This window comes from Oncorhynchus keta, chromosome 29 (genome assembly GCF_023373465.1).
Source record: "Oncorhynchus keta strain PuntledgeMale-10-30-2019 chromosome 29, Oket_V2, whole genome shotgun sequence".
Classification (NCBI taxonomy): Eukaryota; Metazoa; Chordata; class Actinopteri; order Salmoniformes; family Salmonidae; genus Oncorhynchus; species Oncorhynchus keta.
Window position 1 is genome coordinate 51,415,944 of NC_068449.1, and position 26,286 is coordinate 51,442,229.

At 47.4% G+C, this 26,286-nt stretch overlaps 1 protein-coding gene and 1 long non-coding RNA gene across 4 annotated transcripts in view; one reads left to right on the forward strand and one right to left on the reverse strand.

Annotated features, from left to right (window-relative positions):
* Window positions 1-26,286, forward strand: part of LOC118374006 (lipopolysaccharide-responsive and beige-like anchor protein) — a 217,715-nt gene that overhangs the window by 111,531 nt on the left and 79,898 nt on the right. The window lies entirely within an intron of this gene.
* LOC127913666 (uncharacterized) lies at window positions 16,277-17,784 on the reverse strand. 3 transcript variants are annotated; one of them, XR_008086361.1, is made up of 4 exons: window positions 17,755-17,784; window positions 17,095-17,187; window positions 16,808-16,903; window positions 16,277-16,423 (listed from the first exon to the last, which is right to left on the reverse strand). It is a non-coding gene; the product is annotated as an uncharacterized LOC127913666 (long non-coding RNA). The 3 variants fall into 3 exon arrangements; XR_008086360.1 differs by lacking the exons at window positions 17,095-17,187; window positions 17,755-17,784 and adding an exon at window positions 17,189-17,316; XR_008086359.1 differs by lacking the exon at window positions 17,755-17,784 and having other exon boundaries at window positions 17,095-17,311.

A 26,286-nucleotide genomic window follows, 5' to 3' on the forward strand; every position in this document is an offset into this window, starting at 1 on the left:
TCATTTATTTTAGTTATAATGCTGTTTGTAAAGGTCAATTTGCAGCGCTGTATGATTTGTCTATAGACAGCGCGTCCAGCTAATAGCTGTCAGGTTAGAATAGCCTGCACTGTTTTCCTACACTACCATAAAAATGTTCCATACCCTTAACCAAGACGTGGACTAGAATTAAATTAGACCAGATTGGCTAAACTGATGCCTTGGCCACCCAGTGCTGCTGGTCTCTTATCGTAGCTCTACGCTAACCACTGTTTTAAATACAAGTACAGTACTCCCATTCTAATGGTAATTCAATTTTATAGAAACCCATTTAAGGCCAACATGCATCATTTTAATGTACTTCATTGCAGTGTGACGTTATTCCACTGACTAACCACTCCAGTGTAGTTTCCATATGGTCATACTGCTCTACTTTGAATGCAATGCAGCATGTTTTTAATTGGTAAAAATTCTAAATGTCAAATGAAGCAGAAACTAATGGGGAGGGAGGAGAAGGCTAAGTCACTCGGTCACTAGACTGTGATCGTTACAGCGAGAGAGAAGGATGTTACTATCGGTGAGGAGGGAGGAGAAGGCTAAGTCACTCGGTCACTAGACTGTGATCGTTACAGCGTTACTATCGGTGAGGAGGGGGAGAAGGATGTTACTATCGGTGAGGAGGATGTTACTATCGGGAGGAAGGCTAAGTCACTCGGTCACTAGACTGTGATCGTTACAGCGAAGAGAGAAGGATGTTACTATCGGTGAGGAGGGAGGAGAAGGCTAAGTCACTCGGTCACTAGACTGTGATCGTTAAAGCGGAGAGAGAAGGCCGTTACTATCGGTGAGGAGGGGGGGAGAAGGCTAAGTCACTCGGTCATTAGACTGTGATCGTTACAGCGGAGAGAGAAGGACGTTACTATCGGTGAGGAGGGAGGAGAAGGCTGAAGTCACTAGACTGTGATCGTTAAAGCGGAGGAGAAGGCCGTTACTATCGGTGAGGAGGAAGAGGCTAAGTCACTTTCGGTCATTAGACTGTGATCGTTACAGCGGAGAGAGAAGGACGTTACTATCGGTGAGGAGGAGGAGAAGGCTAAGTTACTCGGTCACTAGACTGTGATCGTTACAGCGGAGAGAGAAGTCCGTTACTATCGGTGAGGAGGGGAGAAGGCTAAGTCACTCGGTCACTAGACTGTGATCGTTACAGCGGAGAGAGAAGTCCGTTACTATCGGTGAGGAGGGAGGGAGAAGGCTAAGTCACTAGACTGTGATCGTTAAAAGCGGAGAGAGAAGGCCGTTACTATCGGTGAGGAGGGAGGAGAAGGCTAAGTCACTAGACTGTGATCGTTAAACTGGAGGAGAAGGCTGTTACTATCGGTGAGGAGGAGGAGAAGGCTAAGTCACTAGACTGTGATCGTTAAACCCGGAGAGAAGGACGTTACTATCGGTGAGGAGGGAGGGAGGCTAAGTCACTCGGTCACTAGACTGTGATCGTTAAACCGGAGAGAGAAGGGCGTTACTATCGGTGAGGAGGGGGAGAAGGCTAAGTCACTCGGTCACTAGACTGTGATCGTTAAACCGGAGAGAGAAGTCCCGTTACTATCGGTGAGGAGGAGGAGAAGGCTAAGTCACTAGACTGATCGTTAAACCGGAGAGAGAAGGCCGTTACTATCGGTGAGGAGGAGGAGAAGGCTAAGTCACTAGACTGTGATCTTTAAACCGGAGAGAGGGCGTTACTATCGGTGAGGAGGAGGAGAAGGCTAAGTCACTAGACTGTGATCGTTAAACCGGAGAGAGAAGGACGTTACTATCGGTGAGGAGGGAGGGAGAAGGCTAAGTCACTAGACTGTGATCGTTAAACTGGAGGGAGAAGGCCGTTACTATCGGTGAGGAGGGAGGAGAAGGCTAAGTCACTAGACTGTGATCGTTAAACTGGAGGGAGAAGGCCGTTACTATCGGTGAGGAGGGAGGAGAAGGCTAAGTCACTAGACTGTGATCTTTAAACCGGAGAGAGAAGGACGTTACTATCGGTGAGGAGGGAGGAGAAGGCTAAGTCACTAGACTGTGATCGTTAAACCGGAGAGGAAGGACGTTACTATCGGTGAGGAGGGAGGAGAAGGCTAAGTCACTAGACTGTGATCGTTAAACCGGAGAGAGAGAAGAACGTTACTATCGGTGAGGAGGGAGAAGGCTAAGTCACTCTACTGTGATCGTTAAACCGGAGAGAGAAGGCCGTTACTATCGGTGTGGAGGGAGGAAAGGTTAAGTCACTAGACTGTGATCGTTAAACCGGAGAGTGACTTCCGTTACTATCGGTGCGTTTAGAAAGGCCTCTTTACTTTTCTACTCTGAGAAAACAGATATGGATTAACAATCACAGCCTACCCAGTACCAGAAGATTAATGACCAGCCTTGTAGCCATCTAATTTAGAACATTAATGACTTAACGCCTAATTAATTACAAATTCTCTCTCTGTCTCTCTCTGAAGAATCTCACTCTGTCTCTCTCTGTCTCTCTCTGTCTCTCTCTGTCTCTCTCTGTCTCTCTCTTTTGGTCTCTCTCTTTTGGTCTCTCTCTCTTGGTCTCTCTCTCGGTCTCTCTCTCTGTCTCTCTCTGTCTCTGTCTCTGTCTCTGTCTCTGTCTCTGTCTCGGTCTCGGTCTCGGTCTCTGTCTCTGTCTGTCTCGTCTCTGGTCTCGGTCTCGGTCTCGGTCTCGGTCTCGGTCTCTGTCTCGGTCTCTGTCGGTCTCTGTCGGTCTCTGTCGGTCTCTCTCGGTCTCTGTCTCTCGGTCTCTCTCGGTCTGTCTCTCTCTCTCTGTCTCTAGATGTTCTTAGTTAAAAGCAGCGTAGATGATCTAGTTTGGATGTATTTTCTATCTCTTTACTCCCCTTTGACTTTCTGTCCTCAGAGCCACAGTGATTAATGCAGAGCCTTAAATTAGGAGAGTGATGATTTGCCGATGACACACGGACGCTGTTCAACTGGCAGACACACTTTACAGTATCTACTAACTCATCTATGACTGCTAACATGGATGGGTGATGGTCTCTTCCTCAAATGCCACAGCAGATAATTGTCCTCTATTGACTCCCATATGGTGACGAGATGATACTCTGTCACTGACCCTCAGGCAATGGGGGTGGCAGGTAGCCTAGTGGTTAAGAGCATTGGTCCAGTAACCCGAAGGTCACTGGTTCGACTCCCGAGCCGACTAAGTGAAACATCTATCTATGTGCCCTTGAGCAAGGCATAACCCAAATTGCTCCTGTAAGTCGCTCTGGATAAATTACTAAAATGTAAAAATGTAGCTAAAATCTGGTCTAAAGTAAGGCCCCACATGGCGCCTGTCAAATGAAACTAATACTTTGCTTTGTTTGTTGTTTATGTTTGCAGGTGACCTTTGAGCAGCACAAGGAGAACCTGGCCCGTATGTTCCGTCAGTACCAGAGACTGGGCTCCGAGGGCGATGCAGCTGGTATCCGGACCATTTCCGGGGCCAGCCGAGACTCCTGAGATTCTGGGCCAGCTCCCGGACCAACAGGGATCAGGGAGGAGACTGCCCCTCCACCGTGATCGAGCTCACCATTGACCCAGAGGGGTGTCCCAGAACCAGGAGTCCCCCAACACTACCCCTCCCTCAGCAACCTCAGCATCTGCTTCCACCCCAGCCCTCCAGAGAGAAGGAGATAGAAGTCAGAGGGGTCAACCACCCATAACTGTGTCCAACATGCTGGCCAGAGCTGAAGAAGAGGAGGAGGAGGAACTACAGCAGGCCCAGAATCAGATCTCTGAGGATCAGAGAGGAGGTGCTGGTGACAGAGCTGAAGCTACTCCACAGAAGACTGAAGCTAAACTTACTGGGATAAAGTCAGCAGTAAGACTGTTGAGGCCATGGCTGAGACTGAGACAGCCACAGACAAGACTGATGAAGCTGCAGCAGCAAGCACAGCTGAAACAGACGAAGCGACCAGGCCAGAAACTGAAGACGCGAAGGTGGCTAAGACAGAAACAAGCGCCGATGCTAAAACATCTGATACCGACAAAGTAGTAAGACCTCAAACGGATGGAGAGAAGGGGTCAGAAACGCACAGCTGCAAAGCCTCCCACGTTCTTATGTCTGAAGATTCCCTGAACGAACCCAAGGAACCGGAACTGGCAAAGCAACCGGAGGAACAGGTCTCTGCTGCCATCTCGGCCTGCCAGCAGGGTCAGCGGTCGGGGCATCTGTCCAGTCAGTCAGTGACCAGGTCCGACCCAGCTCCACCGACGACAGCATGGAGGAATCCTCTTTGTCTCCGCCGCTGGTGGAAGGGGACTAAGAAAGGAGGAAGAGGAGGTGAAGACAGAGGAGGTTGTTGTTGAGGAGGAGAAGATGGAAGAGGTTAAAGCAGAGGAGATCAAGACAGAGGTTAAAACTGAAAAGGAGAAGGAAGAGGAGAGTGTTGCCGAGGTCAAAAAGTCAGCAGTGGAAAGTCAAGCGACACCACCTGCTTCTGTACCTGAGGAGAGTCGGACACAACCCCCTAAAATGGAGGAGATTGACCTTGACCCGTCTGCACCAGGCACCGACCCCACCAGCACAGAGCCAGCACGGCAGCCTTTAGAGTCCACAACATCGCCCCCTACAGCCCTTGAGGCCATACTACCACCAGCAGCAGTCGGGGCCACTGTCTCTAAATCTGACACCTCACAGGCTGTAGCACCAGCAGAGGCCCCCAGCACCAAGGCGGTCCAGCCAGAAGCCCCACAGGCCTCAGGGGCCACAGAGGCCCCCAGCAGCAGGACTGAAACCTCTCGAAAGTAGCCACTGCTACTGCTGTGGAGGCAGGGAAAGACAGTGCTGCAGAGGGCCCTGGCTCTGCCACTAAGACCAAAGAGATCCACATTGCCAGGCTGGATGTGTCCAGTGTGGCCTCAGACACAGAGAGACTGGCGCTAAAGGAGACCTCCACACCTGTATGTCATCACTGCTTCATCTATTTACTGATCTTGTGTCTTTCACGAAAAGTGCTTTATAATATACAGTATATACGTGGGTATGGCTATATGGCTTCAGCTAAACCTGTTTATATTTATATGGCTAATGCTAAAGCCAAAGCTAATCCTGTTTATATTTATATGGCTAATGCTGAAGACAAAGCTAATCCTGTTAATATTTATATGGCTAATGCTGAAGACAAAGCTAATCCTGTTTATATGTATATGGCTAATGCTAAAGCCAAAGCTAATCCTGTTTATATTTATATGGCTAATGCTGAAGACAAAGCTAATCCTGTTTATATTTATATGGCTAATGCTGAAGACAAAGCTAATCCTGTTTATATGTATATGGCTAATGCTGAAGACAAAGCTAATCCTATTTATATGGCTAATGCTGAAGACAAAGCTAATCCTATTTATATTTATATGGCTAATGCTGAAGACAAAGCTAATCCTATTTATATGGCTAATGCTGAAGACAAAGCTAATCCTATTTATATGGCTAATGCTGAAGACAAATCTACTCCTTAGCTTAAGCTAATCCTGTTTATATATATGGCTAATGCTAATGCTGCTGCTAACCGTCTTGAGTGCTGTACCACAGGAAGTTCCTCAGGGCGACGCGGCTGCAGCCGGTGCCTCAGGAGGCCAGGCCAGCGAGAGCAGCTCCTCCGCTCGCTCCACCATGTTCCGTATTCCAGAGTTCCGTTGGTCTCACATGCACCAGCGCCTGCTCACAGACCTGCTCTTCTCCATCGAGACTGACGTGCAGATGTGGAGGAGGTAAAGGAGGGGAATTGGCTGAAATATATGGAGAATTGCATAGCATTTTGATCTGATTTCTAACACTAGAATGGTTGCCGGACAGGCGACTTTCCAACTCACTAACTTAAAACAAAAAATAGTCTATCCTGCAAACATTCTGATCTCCGGGTCGTTGCTGTAAATGAGAATGTGCTCTCAGCCAACTTACCTTGTAAAATAATGGTCGAAAAAAAACTCAAGTTTAAACAAAATAGATCTATGGTAATCTATGGTAAGACCTGAAAATGGTTGTCTAGCAATGATCAACATAATTTTGAAAAGAATAATGGGCAAATGTTGTACAATCCAGGTGTGGAAAGTTCTTAGAGATTTACCCAGAAAGACTCATAGCTGTAATCGCTGCCAAAGGTGCTTCTACAAAGTGTTGACAAGGGAGTGTGAATACTTGTGTCAATTAGATATTTCTGTGTTTCATTTTCAAAAAATTTGAAACATTTCTAAAAAAAAAAAAACGTTTCCGTTTGTCTATATAGGATATTTCGGTCTAGATGGGTGATGGGAAAAAACATATTTGATCAATTTTGAATTCAGGCTGTAACACAACAAAATGTGGAATATTTCAAGGGGTATGAATACATTCTGAAGGCGCTGAAGGCATTGATTGTGTTGCACATTGATTCAATGGTTATAATGTTTAGCTTCTATGTACCTCTGTGTAATTTATGCCCGTCTCCTCTCTCCCAGTCACTCCACTAAGACGGTGATGGACTTTGTGAACAGCAGTGAGAATGTGGTGTTTGTCCACAACACAGTGCACCTCATCTCTCAGGTGGTGGACAACCTCATCATGTCCTGTGGAGGCATCCTGCCCCTGCTTTCTGCTGCCACATCCTCCTCAGTGAGAGACACTGTCTGTCTGTTGTGTGTGTCTGTTGTGTCTGTCTCTGTCGGTCTGTCTCTGTCGGTCTGTCTGTGTCTCTGTCTGTCTGTGTCTCTGTCTGTCTGTGTCTCTGTCTGTCTGTGTCTCTGTCTGTCTGTGTCTCTGTCTGTCTCTGTGTATGGCCACCCACAGTAGGTTATCCCTGTCCATCCATCTCCGTTGACCTTTCTCCAATCACATTAGACTACAGTTGGCCAGTGCTAACATGGTTAGTGTGTTTTTGTACTGTCTGACCCCAGTGACAGTAGCACTCCAGTATAACATAAACCCTGATGGACCTGTGGTCCTCTGTCTCCCCTCCATACCACTCCCTTTACAATTTACACTGGAAACAATGTCCAGTATGGACTGGTGGCTGTGGCTACAGCAGGGTCAATTCCATCATAATTAGATTCAAAGACTGGATTGAATTCAATGAGGATTTAATCTGATTGAAATCTGAAATGAATGTTGCTCAGCAGACGTTGAACCATTTCCCTTTCTTACCAAACAGGGTTCCTAAGTTGACTAGTAGCTACATGTCATAATTTAGTTTGGATTTGACAGTAATGATGCTAGTGATGGTAGTGTTTGTCCCTCTTCTTCTCCTCAGCATGATCTGGAGAACATTGAGCCGTCCCAGGGTCTGTCGGTGGAGGCCTCGGTCACCTTCCTGCAGCGCCTCATCAACCTGGTGGATGTTCTGATCTTCGCCTCCTCCCTCAACTTCACCGAGATCGAGGCTGAGAAGAACATGTCCTCAGGCGGTATCCTCAGACAGAGCCTCCGTCTGGGTACGTATGGAAGAACCTCTCTGCCTCTCTCTCCTCCTCCATCCCTTCTGGTCTTTTCCATCTCTTCACATCTCCTCTCCCCAGTTCCCATCTTCTCTTCCTGTTCTGTTCTTTACATGTCCTCCCTTCTTGTTTCCCTCTTTTCCTCGTCTCTTCACTTCCTCCTTTTCTCACTCTGTTCCTCCTCATTCACCTCTTTTTATCGATCCCCCCTATATCAGACTGCAGTAGACTCTAATAGCAGCCTGAGCTGCCAAAGCTCTCCATAGTGTATCCTCTCTTTCTCGCTCTCTCTCTTGGCTCGTAGCAGCCCTCTCTTATCTTGTTATTATAACCCCTCTGCGCTGCAACACTCTAAAATGGCCGCCTATGATTAGTCGATTCCCCCGTAATGGCCATGGCTGTAGCCCTAGGCCTGCCTCTCTCTCTTTCTCTGCCTCATGTTCCAGTCTATTAAAGTAACCCAGTGACAGCTCCGAGACACGGCTAGACCCCTGCTCTGCTAGCTGAATAAAATATACTTCAAATGCTTTACATTATTCATTTTATTCAGGCACTACATTACACCAACCACCTTATCCAACCTCCAACCCACCCCTCATCTAACTCCTAAGCTCCCTAGTACAGTAAGACTATGCATGGTGATTTAAACCATCTGCTCCATTTGGGTAATGGGCCGTGCTCCGGTATCCATTTTTGCTTTTAAATACTCCTTACAAACTAGCTCGTAAACAAAATGGTCGCCCTGTACGCCACCTTGTTCTGCTGATATCCAGTCGCGTTCTTTTTTTCTGGGTTTATCCCAACGGCCATTCTCATTGGTGGGGAGCTCGGTGGAGAGAGTGATGCTGTCGTAGCAAATGCCTGCTTTTAGAGAGCTGCTGTTATGAGATTAATTTTTGATGAGGTATTCTTTCCCTGTTGCTGGTGCAGTAATCTGATTTGGGTAGACTGTAACAAGGTTTCAAGGGGAACTTACACACAGATACAGGCACACACACGCGCACACAGGCGCACACACACACACACACACACACACACACACACACACACACACACACACACACACACACACACACACACACACACACGCACAGCACAGGCACACACACAAACACACTGCCTCTCCTGAAGGCCTTAATGTAAAACTCCAGACCATTCCAGATGAAATACTTCCACCTCTAATTTAGACGGTTCAGAAATTACATTTGTCAGTTGTCAAATACAGAAATGAGGGAGGGGCTAAAAGAAGCATAGAAAGCAAAATCAAAAGCGGCAATATTGCACCGCAATATATCATATTAAAAAAAAATGCCCCCTTGGTAGGAGCCAGAAACCTACCTGAAGTTATCAAACAGTGGATATTTTACCTCATGTTCTGTGAGGTAGTTTGTTTCCCAGGCAAGACCCACATGCAGTGAGGCACCATTGTCATCCAATATTGAATGAACCCCATGCAGGGTTTGGATACAGGGAGATCTAGTGTGACCGTGGATACAGGGAGATCAAGTGTGACCTTGGATACAGGGAGAACTAGTGTGACCTTGGATACAGGGAGAACTAGTGTTACCTTGGATACAGGGAGAACTAGTGTTACCTTGGATACAGGGAGAACTAGTGTGACATTGGATACAGTGAGAACTAGTGTGACCTTGGATACAGTGAGATCTAGTGTGACCTTGGATACAGTTAGAACTAGTGTGACCTTGGATACAGGGAGAACTAGTGTGACCTTGGATACACGGAGATCTAGTGTGACCTTGGATACAGGGAGAACTAGTGTTACCTTGGATACAGGGAGAACTAGTGTGACCTTGGATACAGTTAGAACTAGTGTGACCTTGGATACAGGGAGAACTAGTGTGACCTTGATACAGTTAGAACTAGTGTGACCTTGGATACAGGGAGATCTAGTGTGACCGTGGATACAGGGAGATCAAGTGTGACCTTGGATACAGTGAGAACTAGTGTGACCTTGGATACAGGGAGAACTAGTGTGACCTTGGATACAGTGAGAACTAGTGTGACCTTGGATACAGTTAGAACTAGTGTGACCTTGGATACAGTTAGAACTAGTGTGACCTTGGATACAGTTAGAACTAGTGTGACATTGGATACAGGGAGAACTAGTGTGACCTTGGATACAGTTAGAACTAGTGTGACCTTGGATACAGTTAGAACTAGTGTGACCTTGGATACAGTTAGAACTAGTGTTACCTTGGATACAGTTAGAACTAGTGTTACCTTGGATACAGGGAGAACTAGTGTGACATTGGATACAGGGAGAACTAGTGTGACATTGGATACAGGGAGAACTAGTGTGTCCTTGGATACAGGGAGAACTAGTGTGACCTTGGATACAGGGAGAACTAGTGTGTCCTTGGATACACGGAGAACTAGTGTTACCTTGGATACAAGGAGAACTAGTGTGACCTTGGATACAGGGAGATCTAGTGTGACCTTGGATACAGGGAGAACTAGTGTGACATTGGATACAGGGAGAACTAGTGTGACCTTGGATACAGTTAGAACTAGTGTTACCTTGGATACAGTTAGAACTAGTGTGACATTGGATACAGTGAGAACTAGTGTGACCTTGGATACAGTTAGAACTAGTGTTACCTTGGATACAGGGAGAACTAGTGTGACATTGGATACAGTGAGAACTAGTGTGACCTTGGATACAGTGTGATCTAGTGTGACCGTGGATACAGGGAGATCAAGTGTGACCGTGGATACAGGGAGATCAAGTGTGACCTTGGATACAGTGAGAACTAGTGTGACCTTGGATACAGTTAGAACTAGTGTTACCTTGGATACAGGGAGAACTAGTGTGACATTGGATACAGTGAGAACTAGTGTGACCTTGGATACAGTGTGATCTAGTGTGACCGTGGATACAGGGAGATCAAGTGTGACCGTGGATACAGGAGATCAAGTGTGACCTTGGATACAGCGAGAACTAGTGTGACCTTGGATACAGTTAGAACTAGTGTGACCTTGGATACAGGGAGAACTAGTGTGACCTTGGATACACGGAGATCTAGTGTGACCTTGGATACAGGGAGAACTAGTGTTACCTTGGATACAGGGAGAACTAGTGTTACCTTGGATACAGTGAGAACTAGTGAGACCTTGGATACATGGAGAACTAGTGTGACCTTGGATACACAGAGATCTAGTGTGACCTTGGATACAGGGAGAGCTAGTGTTACCTTGGATACAGGGAGAACTAGTGTGACCTTGGATACAGTGAGAACTAGTGTGACCTTGGATACAGTGAGAACTAGTGTGACCTTGGATACAGTGAGAACTAGTGTGACCTTGGATACAGGGAGAACTAGTGTGACCTTGGATACAGTTAGAACTAGTGTGACCTTGGATACAGTTAGAACTAGTGTGACATTGGATACAGTGAGAACTAGTGTTACCTTGGATACAGGGAGAACTAGTGTGACCTTGGATACAGTTAGAACTAGTGTGACATTGGATACAGTGAGAACTAGTGTTACCTTGGATACAGGGAGAACTAGTGTGACATTGGATACAGGGAGAACTAGTGTGACCTTGGATACAGTTAGAACTAGTGTGACCTTGGATACAGTTAGAACTAGTGTGACATTGGATACAGTGAGAACTAGTGTTACCTTGGATACAGGGAGAACTAGTGTGACCTTGGATACAGGGAGAACTAGTGTGACCTTGGATACAGTTAGAACTAGTGTTACCTTGGATACAGGGAGAACTAGTGTGACATTGGATACAGTGAGAACTAGTGTGACCTTGGATACAGTGTGATCTAGTGTGACCGTGGATACAGGGAGATCCAAGTGTGACCGTGGATACAGGGAGATCAAGTGTGACCGTGGATACAGGAGATCAAGTGTGACCTTGGATACAGGGAGAACTAGTGTGACCTTGGATACAGGGAGAACTAGTGTTACCTTGGATACAGGGAGAACTAGTGTTACCTTGGATGCAGGAGAACTAGTGTTACCTTGGATACAGGGAGAACTAGTGTGACATTGGATACACGGAGATCTAGTGTGACCTTGGATACAGGGAGAACTAGTGTTACCTTGGATACAGGGAGAACTAGTGTGACCTTGGATACAGTGAGAACTAGTGTGACCTTGGATACAGTGTGATCTAGTGTGACCGTGGATACAGGGAGATCAAATGTGACCTTGGATACAGGGAGAACTAGTGTGACCTTGGATACAGGGAGAACTAGTGTGACCTTGGATACACGGAGAACTAGTGTTACCTTGGATACAGTTAGAACTAGTGTGACATTGGATACAGGGAGATCTAGTGTGACCTTGGATACAGGGAGAACTAGTGTTACCTTGGATACAGGAGAACTAGTGTGACCTTGGATACAGTGAGAACTAGTGTGACCTTGGATACAGTGTGATCTAGTGTGACCGTGGATACAGGAGATCAAGTGTGACCTTGGATACAGGGAGAACTAGTGTGATCTTGGATACACGGAGAACTAGTGTGTCCTTGGATACAGGAGAACAGGGAGAACTAGTGTCCTTGAGATCTAGTGTTACCTTGGAGGGAGACTAGTGTTACCTTGGATACAAGGAGAACTAGTGTTACCTTGGATACAAAAGGAGAACTAGTGTGATTTTGGATACACGGAGAACTAGTGTGTCCTTGGATACAGGGAGAACTAGTACTTGGATACAGGGAGATCTAGTGTGTCCTTGGATACAGGGAGATCTAGTGTGACATTGGATACAGGGAGAACTAGTGTGTCCTTGGATACAGGGAGAACTAGTACTTGGATACAGGGAGATCTAGTGTGTCCTTGGATACAGGGAGATCTAGTGTGACATTGGATACAGGGAGAACTAGTGTGTCCTTGGATACAGGGAGAACTAGTGTGACCTTGGATACAGGGAGAACTAGTGTGTCCTTGGATACACGGAGAACTAGTGTTACCTTGGATACAAGGAGAACTAGTGTGACCTTGGATACAGGGAGATCTAGTGTGACCTTGGATACAGGGAGAACTAGTGTGACATTGGATACAGGAGAACTAGTGTTACCTTGGATACAGGGAGAACTAGTGTGACCTTGGATACAGGGAGAACTAGTGTGACATTGGATACAGTTAGAACTAGTGTTACCTTGGATACAGGGAGAACTAGTGTGACATTGGATACAGTGAGGAACTAGTGTGACCTTGGATACAGTGTGATCTAGTGTGACCGTGGATACAGGGAGATCAAGTGTGACCGTGGATACAGGGAGATCAAGTGTGACCGTGGATACAGGGAGATCAAGTGTGACCTTGGATACAGTGAGAACTAGTGTGACCTTGGATACAGTTAGAACTAGTGTTACCTTGGATACAGGGAGAACTAGTGTGACATTGGATACAGTGAGAACTAGTGTGACCTTGGATACAGTGTGATCGTGGATACAGGGAGATCAAGTGTGACCGTGGATACAGGGAGATCAAGTGTGACCTTGGATACAGTGAGAACTAGTGTGACCTTGGATACAGTTAGAACTAGTGTGACCTTGGATACAGGGAGAACTAGTGTGACCTTGGATACACGGAGATCTAGTGTGACCTTGGATACAGGGAGAACTAGTGTTACCTTGGATACAGGGAGAACTAGTGTTACCTTGGATACAGTGAGAACTAGTGTGACCTTGGATACAGGGAGAACTAGTGTGACCTTGGATACACGGAGAACTAGTGTGACCTTGGATACAGGGAGAGCTAGTGTTACCTTGGATACAGGGAGAACTAGTGTGACCTTGGATACAGTGAGAACTAGTGTGACCTTGGATACAGTGAGAACTAGTGTGACCTTGGATACAGTTAGAACTAGTGTGACCTTGGATACAGGGAGAACTAGTGTGACCTTGGATACAGTTAGAACTAGTGTGACCTTGGATACAGTTAGAACTAGTGTGACCTTGGATACAGTTAGAACTAGTGTGACCTTGGATACAGGGAGAACTAGTGTGACCTTGGATACAGTTAGAACTAGTGTGACATTGGATACAGTGAGAACTAGTGTTACCTTGGATACAGGGAGAACTAGTGTGACATTGGATACAGGGAGAACTAGTGTGACCTTGGATACAGTTAGAACTAGTGTGACCTTGGATACAGTTAGAACTAGTGTGACATTGGATACAGTGAGAACTAGTGTTACCTTGGATACAGTGAGAACTAGTGTTACCTTGGATACAGGGAGAACTAGTGTGACCTTGGATACAGGGAGAACTAGTGTGACCTTGGATACAGTTAGAACTAGTGTTACCTTGGATACAGGGAGAACTAGTGTGACATTGGATACAGTGAGAACTAGTGTGACCTTGGATACAGTGTGATCTAGTGTGACCGTGGATACAGGGAGATCAGTGTGACCGTGGATACCAGGAGATCAAGTGTGACCGTGGATACAGGGAGATCAAGTGTGACCTTGGATACAGGGAGAACTAGTGTGACCTTGGATACAGGGAGAACTAGTGTTACCTTGGATACAGTTAGAACTAGTGTGACATTGGATACACAGAGATCTAGTGTGACCTTGGATACAGTTAGAACTAGTGTGACATTGGATACACGGAGATCTAGTGTGACCTTGGATACAGGGAGAACTAGTGTTACCTTGGATACAGGGAGAACTAGTGTGACCTTGGATACAGTGAGAACTAGTGTGACCTTGGATACAGTGTGATCTAGTGTGACCGTGGATACAGGGAGATCAAATGTGACCTTGGATACAGGGAGAACTAGTGTGACCTTGGATACAGGGAGAACTAGTGTGACCTTGGATACACGGAGAACTAGTGTTACCTTGGATACAGTTAGAACTAGTGTGACATTGGATACAGGGAGATCTAGTGTGACCTTGGATACAGGGAGAACTAGTGTGACCTTGGATACAGGGAGAACTAGTGTGACCTTGGATACAGTGAGAACTAGTGTGACCTTGGATACAGTGTGATCTAGTGTGACCGTGGATACAGGGAGATCAAGTGTGACCTTGGATACAGGGAGAACTAGTGTGATCTTGGATACACGGAGAACTAGTGTGTCCTTGGATACAGGGAGAACTAGTACTTGGATACAGGAGATCTAGTGTGTCCTTGGATACAGGGAGATCTAGTGTGTCCTTGGATACAGGGAGATCTAGTGTTACCTTGGATACAGGGAGATCTAGTGTTACCTTGGATACAGTGTGAACTGGTTTTGGGGCTAGGGGAGCAGGGAGGGAAGAGGTGAACGCTGTTGTCCAGGTGGACTGGACCTTGTTCCTGGAGAGTTCAATTCTTTCTCTTTCTCAACCGCTCCTCACTTCTCACTTTCTGTCTCTCCCCAATTCTCTCTTCTCTCGGCTTCTCTCTGTCTCCTCCTGTCTTGCTTTTTGGTTGCTCGTTCTCTCACTACTTCACCCCTAGACTTCCTGAAGGGCCACCCCAGGTGGTGAAGGTAGGCAACAACACCTCCACTACGCTGATTCTCAACACAGGGGGCCCCACAAGGGTGCGTGCTCAGACCCTTCCTGTACTCCTGTTCACCCATGACTGCGTGGCTACACACGCCTCTAACTTGGTCATCAAGTTTGCAGGCGACACAACAGTAGTATGCCTGATTACCAACAACGACGAGTCAACCTACAGGGAGGAGGTGAGGGCCCTGGCAGAGTTGTGCCAGGAAAATAACCTCTCGCTCAACGTCAACAATATGGAGCTGATTGTGGACTTCTGGAGACAGCAGAGAGGGCACGCCCCATCCACATTGACGGGACAGTAGAGGAGAGGTGAAAGTAACTCAGCGTACCCATCACTGACAATATGAAATGGTCCATCCACACAGACAGTGTGGTGAAGAAGGTGCAACAGCGCCTCTTCAACCTCAGGAGGCTGAAGAAATTCCGCTTGGCCCCTAAGACCCTCACAAATTTCTATAGATGCACCATTGAGAGCATCCTGTCAGGCTTTATCACCGCCTGGTACGGCAACTGCATTGTCCACAGCCACAGTGCTCTCCAGCCCAATTCTTCACCAGGGGAAGTGTGTCTTCCTCCTGGACATCTTCAGCACCCAGTGTGAAAGCAAGGACAAGAAGATTATCAAGCACCTCAGCCACGGTCTGTTCACCCCGCTACCATCTAGAAGGCAGTTACAGTACAGCTTCATCAAAGCTAGGACCAAGAGACTGAAAAACAGCTTCTATCTCCAGGCCATCAGACTATTAAATAGTCACGGCTAGCTGATCACCGTCCAGTACCAGTACCCTGCCCTGAACTTAGACACTGTTACTAGCTGACCACCGCCCAGTACCCTGCCCTGAACTTAGACACTGTTACTAGCTGACCACCGCCCAGTACCCTGCCCTGAACTTAGACACTGTTACTAGCTGACCACCGCCCAGTACCCTGCCCTGAACTTAGTCACTGTTACTAGCTGACCACCGCCCAGTACCCTGCCCTGAACTTAGACACTTACTAGCTGACCACCGCCCAGTACCCTGCCTGAACTTAGACACTGTTACTAGCTGACCACCGCCCAGTACCCTGCCCTGAACTTAGACAATATTACTAGCTGACCACCGCCCAGTACCCTGCCCTGAACTTAGTCACTGTTACTAGCTGACCACCGCCCAGTACCCTGCCCTGAACTTAGACACTTACTAGCTGACCACCGCCCAGTACCCTGCCCTGAACTTAGACACTGTTACTAGCTGACCACCGCCCAGTACCCTGCCCTGAACTTAGACACTGTTACTAGCTGACCACCGCCCAGTACCCTGCCCTGAACTTAGACACTGTTACTAGCTGACCACCGCCCAGTACCCTGCCCTGAACTTAGACACTGTTACTAGCTGACCACCGCCCAGTACCCTGCCCTGAACTTAGACACTGTTACTAGCTGACCACCGCCCAGTACCCTGCCCTGAACTTAGACACTGTTACTAGCTGACCACCGTCCAGTACCCTGCCCTGAACTTAGACTCTGTTACTAGCTGACCACCACCCAGTACCCTGCCCTGAACTTAGACACTGTTACTAGCTGACCACCGCCCAGTACCCTGCCCTGAACTTAGACACTTACTAGCTGACCACCGCCCAGTACCAGTACCCTGCCCTGAACTTAGACACTGTTACTAGCTGACCACCGCCCAGTACCCTGCCCTGAACTTAGACACTGTTACTAGCTGACCACCGCCCAGTACCCTGCCCTGAACCTTAGTCACTGTTACTAGCTGACCACCGCCCAGTACCCTGCCCTGAACTTAGACACTGTTACTAGCTGACCACCGCCCCAGTACCCTGCCCTGAACCTTAGTCACTGTTACTAGCTGACCACCGCCCAGTACCCTGCCCTGAACCTTAGTCACTGTTACTAGCTGACCACCGTCCAGTACCCTGCCCTGAACCTTAGTCACTGTTACTAGCTGACCACCGCCCAGTACCCTGCCCTGAACCTTAGTCACTGTTACTAGCTGACCACCGCCCAGTACCCTGCCCTGAACTTAGACACTGTTACTAGCTGACCACCGCCCAGTACCCTGCCCTGAACTTAGACACTGTTACTAGCTGACCACCGCTCAGTACCCTGCCCTGAACTTAGACACTTACTAGCTGACCGACCACCGCCCAGTACCCTGCCCTGAACTTAGACACTGTTACTAGCTGACCACCGCCCAGTACCCTGCCCTGAACTTAGTCACTGTTACTAGCTGACTACCGCCCAGTACCCTGCCCTGAACTTAGACACTGTTACTAGCTGACCACCGCCCAGTACCCTGCCCTGAACTTAGACACTGTTACTAGCTGACCACCGTCCAGTACCCTGCCCTGAACTTAGACTCTGTTACTAGCTGACCACCACCCAGTACCCTGCCCTGAACTTAGACACTGTTACTAGCTGACCACCGTCCAGTACCCTGCCCTGAACTTAGACACTGTTACTAGCTGACCACCGCCCAGTACCCTGCCTGAACTTAGACACTGTTAATAGCTGACCACCGTCCAGTACCCTGCCCTGAACTTAGACTCTTTACTAGCTGACCACCACCCAGTACCCTGCCCTGAACTTAGACACTGTTAATAGCTGACCACCGTCCAGTACCCTGCCCTGAACTTAGACACTGTTACTAGCTGACCACCGCCCAGTACCCTGCCCTGAACTTAGACACTTACTAGCTGACCACCGCCCAGTACCAGTACCCTGCCCTGAACTTAGACACTGTTACTAGCTGACCACCGCCCAGTACCCTGCCCTGAACTTAGACACTGTTACTAGCTGACCACCGCCCAGTACCCTGCCCTGAACCTTAGTCACTGTTACTAGCTGACCACCGCCCAGTACCTGCCCTGAACTTAGACACTGTTACTAGCTGACCACCGCCCAGTACCCTGCCCTGAACTTAGACACTGTTACTAGCTGACCACCGTCCAGTACCCTGCCCTGAACTTAGACAATTACTAGCTGACCACCGCCCAGTACCCTACCTGAACTTAGACACTGTTACTAGCTGACCACCGCCCAGTACCCTGCCCTGCACCTTAGACACTGTTATTAGCTGACCACCGTCCAGTACCCCAACCCTGAACTTAGACAATTACTAGCTGACCACCGCCCAGTACCCTACCCTGAACTTAGACACTGTTACTAGCTGACCACCGCCCAGTACCCTGCCCTGAACTTAGAGACTGCTGTCCTATGTGCATAGTTAATGAACACTGGTCACTTTAATAATGTTTACATACAGTTTTACCCACTTCATATGTATATGCTGTATTCTAGTCAAGGCTCATCTTATACAATTACTGCTGTACACACCTTTTCTATTCATAATGTCTATACACACCATCATATACATATAGATTTATATTCCGGACTCAGACATGGCTCATTCTGATATTCCTTCATTTCTTTAGTTTTGGATTTGTGTGTATTGTTTTTGTATATTTGGTATTCCTGCACTGTTGGAGATAGAAACATAAGCATTTTGCTGTTACAGTAGGTATTACTGCACTGTTGGAGATAGAAACATAAGCATTTTGCTGTTACAGTAGGTATTACTGCACTGTTGGAGATAGAAACATAAGCATTTTGCTGTTACAGTAGGTATTACTGCACTGTTGGAGATAGAAACATAAGCATTTTGCTGTTACAGTACCAATATCTCTCTCTGCAGTGTGTGCCATGGCTGTGAGGGACTGTCTGGAATGTCAGCAGCAGTCTCACTTCAAGCCCAGCCAGGACAGAGCCCGCGGCCAGCAAGCAGTGCACAGCCTCATGGGAGCTGCCAAGTCCATGCCCGCGCAGGCAAGTAGTATCATCCCTCCTCACTGAGTCAGACCCCCCCCACACGCACACACTTCTCCCCTCCCTCTCCTCTTTCTGCCATTTCCGGAATCCTGACTTCCTAGCAATACCCCCAAAAAAAAGCCCCAACAGTTTATACATTTTTCTTTTTACATTTCCCTCCCTAGCAGACATGGAGAAAACACCATAATTGATGACATTTCCCTCCCTAGCAGACATGGAGAAACACCATAATTGATGACATTTCCCTCCTAGCAGACATGGAGAAACACCATAATTGATGACATTTCCCTCCCTAGCAGACATGGAGAAACACCATAATTGATGACATTTCCCTCCCTAGCAGACATGGAGAAACACCATAATTGATGACATTTCCCTCCCTAGCAGACATGGAGAAACACCATAATTGATGACATTTCCCTCCCTAGCAGACATGGAGAAACCCATAATTGATGACATTTCCCTCCCTAGCAGACATGGAGAAACACCATAATTGATGACATTTCCCTCCCTAGCAGACATGGAGAAACCCCATAATTGATGACATTTCCCTCCCTAGCAGACATGGAGAAACACCATAATTGATGACATTTCCCTCCCTAGCAGACATGGAGAAACACCATAATTGATGACATTTCCCTCCCTAGCAGACATGGAGAAACACCATAATTGATGACATTTCCCTCCCTAGCAGACATGGAGAAACACCATAATTGATGACATTTCCCTCCCTAGCAGACATGGAGAAACACCATAATTGATGACATTTCCCTCCCTAGCAGACATGGAGAAACACCATAATTGATGACATTTCCCTCCCTAGCAGACATGGAGAAACACCATAATTGATGACATTTCCCTCCCTAGCAGACATGGAGAAACACCATAATTGATGACATTTCCCTCCCTAGCAGACATGGAGAAACACCATAATTGATGACATTTCCCTCCCTAGCAGACATGGAGAAACACCATAATTGATGACATTTCCCTCCCTAGCAGACATGGAGAAACACCATAATTGATGACATTTTTCCTCCTGTATATTAGTTGAATAGGATCGCTGCACTTAGTGAATTGTAAGCATCCCTCTAAGTCGTCCTTTGTCTTGCGTTGCATCCCAATACTTCCCCGGCAGGAACCCATCCCTCTGTGGTCCTCCCTATGTAATAGCAGAGAGTTGTTATTGCATTAGCTGATATCTTATTGCATTACTTCGCCTGCTGTTATGTTACACTAGACAAGGCCCTTTGTCATTGTTGGCCTTTTGATTTGATATGGTGACTTCCAGTAAAACAGTTTTTCTTCCTGAAACCGGTGTGTAAAGTCTCATTCATAATGCAGTGAGTGTCTCTATGGTAAACCCATTATGTTAAGGGTCTGAGTCTCAAGGGGAAACACAACATCCCACTGAATGGGGCAGATACTGTACTGTATGAGGACTGGTCAACTATACACTTCCCATGGGTTGATTTCCAACACTCTACTGGTGGTGGAATGGGCCGTTGAGGTTGACCTCTGCTAACACATACACCTTCCATGACAATCCGTTATCATTTGTGATGTCTTAGACTTACAGAGAAGTCTAGTTTTGGACAGTGGGTAGAGTATATAAACTGATAATGGTATTTTCAGCATTAACCAGCAATAGTTGCTTACATTATTATGTGTGTGTCTGTGCGTGTCTGTGTCTGTCTGTGTGCGTGTCTGTGTGTGCGTGTGTTCTACACCTGCAGAGCCCTGTTGATGTTGTGACAGGAAGGATGTCTCCCATCAGAGACATGGACCGTCTGCTACAGGAAATGGACATCAACCGCCTCAGAGCCGTGGTCTTCAGAGATATCGTGAGTTTACAAATCTTTGATAAAGATTGAGGTTGAGACAAGTCAACTTTTCAAATAAATAACAGTACCTATGCATTGTAAAAACTTGTTATTGCTGTCTTTTGGAAGACCTCATGATTTTCTAAAAAAAAGAAATACTGTGTACATGTAGGATCTTAATTTGAGCCAGTTTGCTACAGCAGGAAACTGTTCCTGCAGCAACAGGAAATGTTGAAAATCAAGTCTGAAATTTCAAAGTGGAAATGACACATTTCAGAAGCCTTATTAAAACCTTAAATACACTACAAGTAAAAAAAAAAAAAATCCTGCATTGCAGGAAAGTTCTTCTGCAACAGGGTGGTCAAATTAAGATCCTACATCTGTACATACTCAAACATATTACAGACTGGCGGTGTGCTGTATTATAGCTGTGTTTTGCATGTTGTGTGTGTTTGGGTAAAGGAGGACAGTAAGCAGGCTCAGTTCTTGGCCCTGGCTGTGGTTTACTTCATCTCTGTTCTCATGGTGTCCAAGTACCGAGACATCCTGGAGCCCCAAAACGACAAGAAACTCCCCAGCGCAGCCAGTCTGCCAGGGCGCAGGTACACACCTCACCCATATGGCTACGCAGAGGAGCTCCATCTAGCCAAGTGTCCATCCCTCAACATGTCAATCTCTCTCTTATACATTACTTATATATGGAATTTCCAATTGTCTTGATTGTGCCTTGAAATGTACTGGTGTGTTGATAGTCTTTAAAGTAGTTTACAATTACTGTAGTAGATTCTCAAAGTAATTTTTTGAAGCACGTAGAAGGTTCAGGTTTTCTCAACGTTTATAAACCTCCTTTAATGATTCCTCCCATCAGACAGTAATGCTGTCTCTGGCGGTCCCGACCTGGAGAGCAGTGTGTCCCTCCGTCGCCCGAGACTCTGGCATCGGGGATGACCATAGCTCCGTGGCCCCCAGCGAGGCGGACACCACCGCCCAGGGCCCGACGCCGTGTCCGAGGGCCCTGTCCACCCTCTCCTCAGAGGTCAGGGTCACAGAGACACCCCACGGCGGACGCCAGGGGCGGGAAGAACGTGAAGGACATCCTGCGCAGCCTGGTCTCGGCGCCTGCTGATGACATCATGGTGGACCCCAGCCTTCTGCCGCCGGCCTTCCTGGAAGCTGCTATGGGAAACAACCCCAACCAGTTCAGATCCTTTGACAGGTGCGTGGGCCACAGAGTTTTAGAATCAGGGGTCAGTCTATCAAGGCTGATCTCTGTATCGGAGTCTGCTAACTTTTTAAATACCTCTTGACACGGTTCACAGCCTCACAGCTCTTAACCCTCACCTCCCTACCTTGAAACGGTCCAACATGAACATGTACTAAGTGAAGGCGAGGAAGCATCACAACAGAAACCCACTACCATCACAGACCCCCTTTTAAACTTTTGTACCCCCGCACCCCCGATCCCATCCCTGTAGCTCCCTGGTTTGCCTGTCGACGTGGCTTCTCAACACAAATAAACAGGGCTACAAAGTACCTGTCTTCAGGAAAACACATCAAAACAATCGAGGCATCTGCCAGAGGCGGAGGAAAGAGAGAAGAGAGAGAGACTGATCTAAAAGACGACTCTGTGGCAGCCAGCAGGAAGCTGTTTCTTTTCACCTTGTCACTGATATTTAATAGCTTCTCTTTTTCTCTCTCTCTCCCGGTCTTTCTTTCTCTCTGTCTGCACCGTGGGCTAGGCTGTCTGTCTCTCTGGTACTATAATAAGGGAAAGAGAAGCTGGCTAGATGGATCCCCTATGGAGTGAGGGGCGGCGGTCAGAGACTTAGTGGGAACCCAAGGCGCTGCTGTGTGTGGGTGGGTGTACTGTACCTATACAGACTATACAGACATCTCTAAGTGAGAGAGAGAGCTGACGGACGGACTGAGAACGAGGTCTGGTTTGTATTTGGGGAAATGTCCCTGTAGCACACCAGACACAAAGGAAGCAGGGAGAGAGAAAGGGGGAGAGGGAAAGAGCGAGGGAGAGGGAAAGAGCGAGGGAGAGGAAAGAGCGAGGGGGAGAGGGAAAGAGCGAGGGAGAGGGAAAGAGCGAGGGGAGAGGGGAGCTGGAAGAGGGAAGAGCGACGCGGGAAAGAGAGAACAAGATCCCCCCCTCCCTCCACAGGAAGAGAGACACCTAGTCAAGGTTCTCATGCCAAGGAAGAAAGAAAGCGTTTCTCCATCACCTCCCCTCCCTCTTCCACCCCGCCACACTACTCCTCTTCCAATCGGTGGGAATTCCGAGGCATCCTGTGATCCTCAGCCTCTTTATCTGTGGAATGCTTTGTCAGGACTCTGGGCACTCCTCATATCTGGTGGGATTAGAGCGGCTCCCGGGGCCGTTAGCGTTGGAGAGGAGGGGAGAGCTGGAGAGCATGGGAGTAACAGCTCTACCTCGCCACAGGGAGCCCCAGTCAGAACCCTAGCTGGCCCCAGCCCAGGCAGCTCCCGGCCCCTCTAAACCCAGAGATGATGGCCTGGGGTCTGGGGTTCCCAGGTCAGCACACCCCTCCTCTGGTCTTCTACCTTTATCTCCCATCAGGATCCGCCTACCCTCACAGACCCTGAAACCTCTGGCTGGAGATGCCTGGTTATCTTGGTGGTTCCTGCTCTCTACTGCGTGGCTGTGCTCTGTGTTGAGTTCTGGGCTCTGCTCTCCCCTGCTCCTCTCTCTCTCAGGTCTACTCTCTACCGTCTGTGTTGAGGTCTGGGCTCTGCTCTCCCCTGCTCCTCTCTCTCTCAGGTCTACTCTCTACCGTCTGTGTTGAGGTCTGGGCTCTGTTCTCCCCTGCTCCTCTCTCTCTCAGGTCTACTCTCTACCGTCTGTGTTGAGGTCTGGGCTCTGCTCTCCCCTGCTCCTCTCTCTCTCAGGTCTACTCTCTACCGTCTGTGTTGAGGTCTGGGCTCTGCTCTCCCCTGCTCCTCTCTCTCAGGTCTACTCTCTACCGTCTGTGTTGAGGTCTGGGCTCTGCTCTCCCCTGCTCCTCTCTCTCAGGTCTACTCTCTACCGTCTGTGTTGAGGTCTGGACTCTGCTCTCCCCTGCTCCTCTCTCTCTCAGGTCTACTCTCTACTGTCTGTGTTGAGGTCTGGGCTCTGCTCTCCCCTGCTCCTCTCTCTCAGGTCTACTCTAATCTCTACAGTGCAGACTTTTAGCTTTTCATTTTCACTCAGATGGTAGGGAAATTCCATGTAGGTGTATTTGAAATGGTTAAAATAGTTCCCAGAAAGTATTTATTTTAGAGTTGAGTCATCTTTTTAAGACAACAAATGAATATGATTCTGACAATAATAAAACAGAGACTTCTCTATGATATAAATGAATCTGATCACTAAATGGTTCCGGAATGGAGCTGGGACGATAAACCTTTGTTTTTGACACCACCGATTACTTAGGCATTTTGCTGATATCGTTCATGATGATAAGTAGCCTTTTCTAGAGAAATGTAAAGTTTGAAATGAAATACATTTCCTAATATGAGTGATTTGTAAATGTGACAATTAATGGCTACAACCATCAAACTAGTAATAGTAGTGTAAATGATTTAACTGTGGTGTACATGACTGTTATAAAGCTATCGTTTTAGTTATTGTTATCACATCAATTAGGGCAATGTATCGCAATATGGATTCTTGTACTTATCGCCCAGCTCTGCTCAGGTACCTCAGGCTCAAACACACAGCAGTAGTTCATCATAAAGTCCTGGAAGTCTCAGTGACAGCGGTGCAGACAGATAGGCTGACACCTAGACAGACAGACGCCAAAACATGGGAACCAACCGGCCTTCCCCCATCCAAATAACTGGTCCCAGGGTTTTAAATTTACGAGCGTGGAAAAATCAGGATCTCCCAGATAAAAATGGCCGGGGTCAGAGGTGAAGTATCACTCTGATTTATTTACTAGGCAGAGAGATGGAGGCCCGGTCGGCTAGATTCTGCCATACATACATTCGTCTCGGGGATATGCCCCTGTTATGACAAAGTCCACAAATATTTGCTGATGCTAACCCAGAGCCCCGGTAAACAGTCATCTACGGGAGGAAGAATAGCAGTGTGATTTACATGGCATGTTACACCAGCCAATGTGGGTGTTAGTTTGACATTTGTGTTAGTAAGGCATTTTGAATGCTGTAAGTTGGACTTGTAACGCAAAGATCGGCCATGTTGAAAATGTGATGTTTTGTGGTAAGGAATTGCAAAGAAATTTATTGAATGCAAATATCATGGCTAGTTGCTCATTGGCACTTGAACATACTGTGATCAACAAACAGCATACTGCCATGACAGAGATACTTGTCAGACCAGATAGATGACAATGGGCCTCCTTGAATAGGAACCTTTAGTGTGATCCCCTGTCACACTGGGAGAGACATGGAGGGTGCTCCATCTCTCCCTTCTTTCTCACCACCTCTGCTGTCCTCAGGCCAAACACTACTGTCTTTAATCACTGATGTCATCAAGGCCAGGTCCAACCGGACGCTGTGACTGAAAGTGACGGGTAGACCGTTGGAGGTTGGGAAGGGGTTGTTGTTGTGGGGGTATAAAGAACACAGGAGGCATGATTCACATGCACAGGGCCGCATGCAGGGAGAGGGAGGAAGATCAAAGCCAGACTGAATGGGACACAGACAGACAGACAGACAGACAGCTGCTGGGGCCCCACCCCCATCCCCTTACATGAATAAGCCATAAGGATAAACAGGAGAATGGGGGGTAGGGGGGGGAGGGCGCCTCTCTGGAGGGGGCAACAGTATGAGACATGCAGTTAGCATTCATCTGGATATTTACTTCAATGTGTCCTGTTAAGCTCGTCTGTGGTGGGAATCTGATGCTAACCTCAACGTCCACTTGGGAATTAAAAATATAGTTCAGCCCACTTAACAATTCCCATGTGGATTATGACTAATGGCCTGTTGTTCTTTTGCAAGTGTGAACCATGTTTGAAAACACGATACGTGAACATGTGTAGCTGGTATTGCGTGACGTGTTGGATGATTAAATAATTCACATACTCTGTACTATAGCCATCAGAAAGGGCAGTGCCAGATAGTCATACCAGAAGGGAAAGGCAGTGCCAGATATGTCTACTCTAAGTCATACCAGAAGGGAAGGGCAGTGCCAGATATGTCTACTCTAAGTCATACCAGAAGGGAAAGGCAGTGCCAGATATGTCTACTCTAAGTCATACCAGAAGGGAAAGGCAGTGCCAGATATGTCTACTCTAAGTCATACCAGAAGGGAAAGGCAGTGCCAGATATGTCTACTCTAAGTCATACCAGAAGGGAAGGGCAGTGCCAGATATGTCTACTCTAAGTCATACCAGAAGGGAAGGGCAGTGCCAGATATGTCTACTCTAAGTCATACCAGAAGGAAATGGTAGTGCCAGATATGTCTACTCTAAGTCATACCAGAAGGGAAGGTAGTGCCAGATATGTCTACTCTAAGTCATACCAGAAGGGAAAGGCAGTGCCAGATATGTCTACTCTAAGTCATACCAGAAGGGAAGGCAGTGCCAGATATGTCTACTGTAAGTCATACCAGAAGGGAAAGGCAGTGCCAGATATGTCTACTCTAAGTCATACCAGAAGGGAAAGGCAGTGCCAGATATGTCTACTCTAAGTCATACCAGAAGGGAAGGGCAGTGCCAGATATGTCTACTCTAAGTCA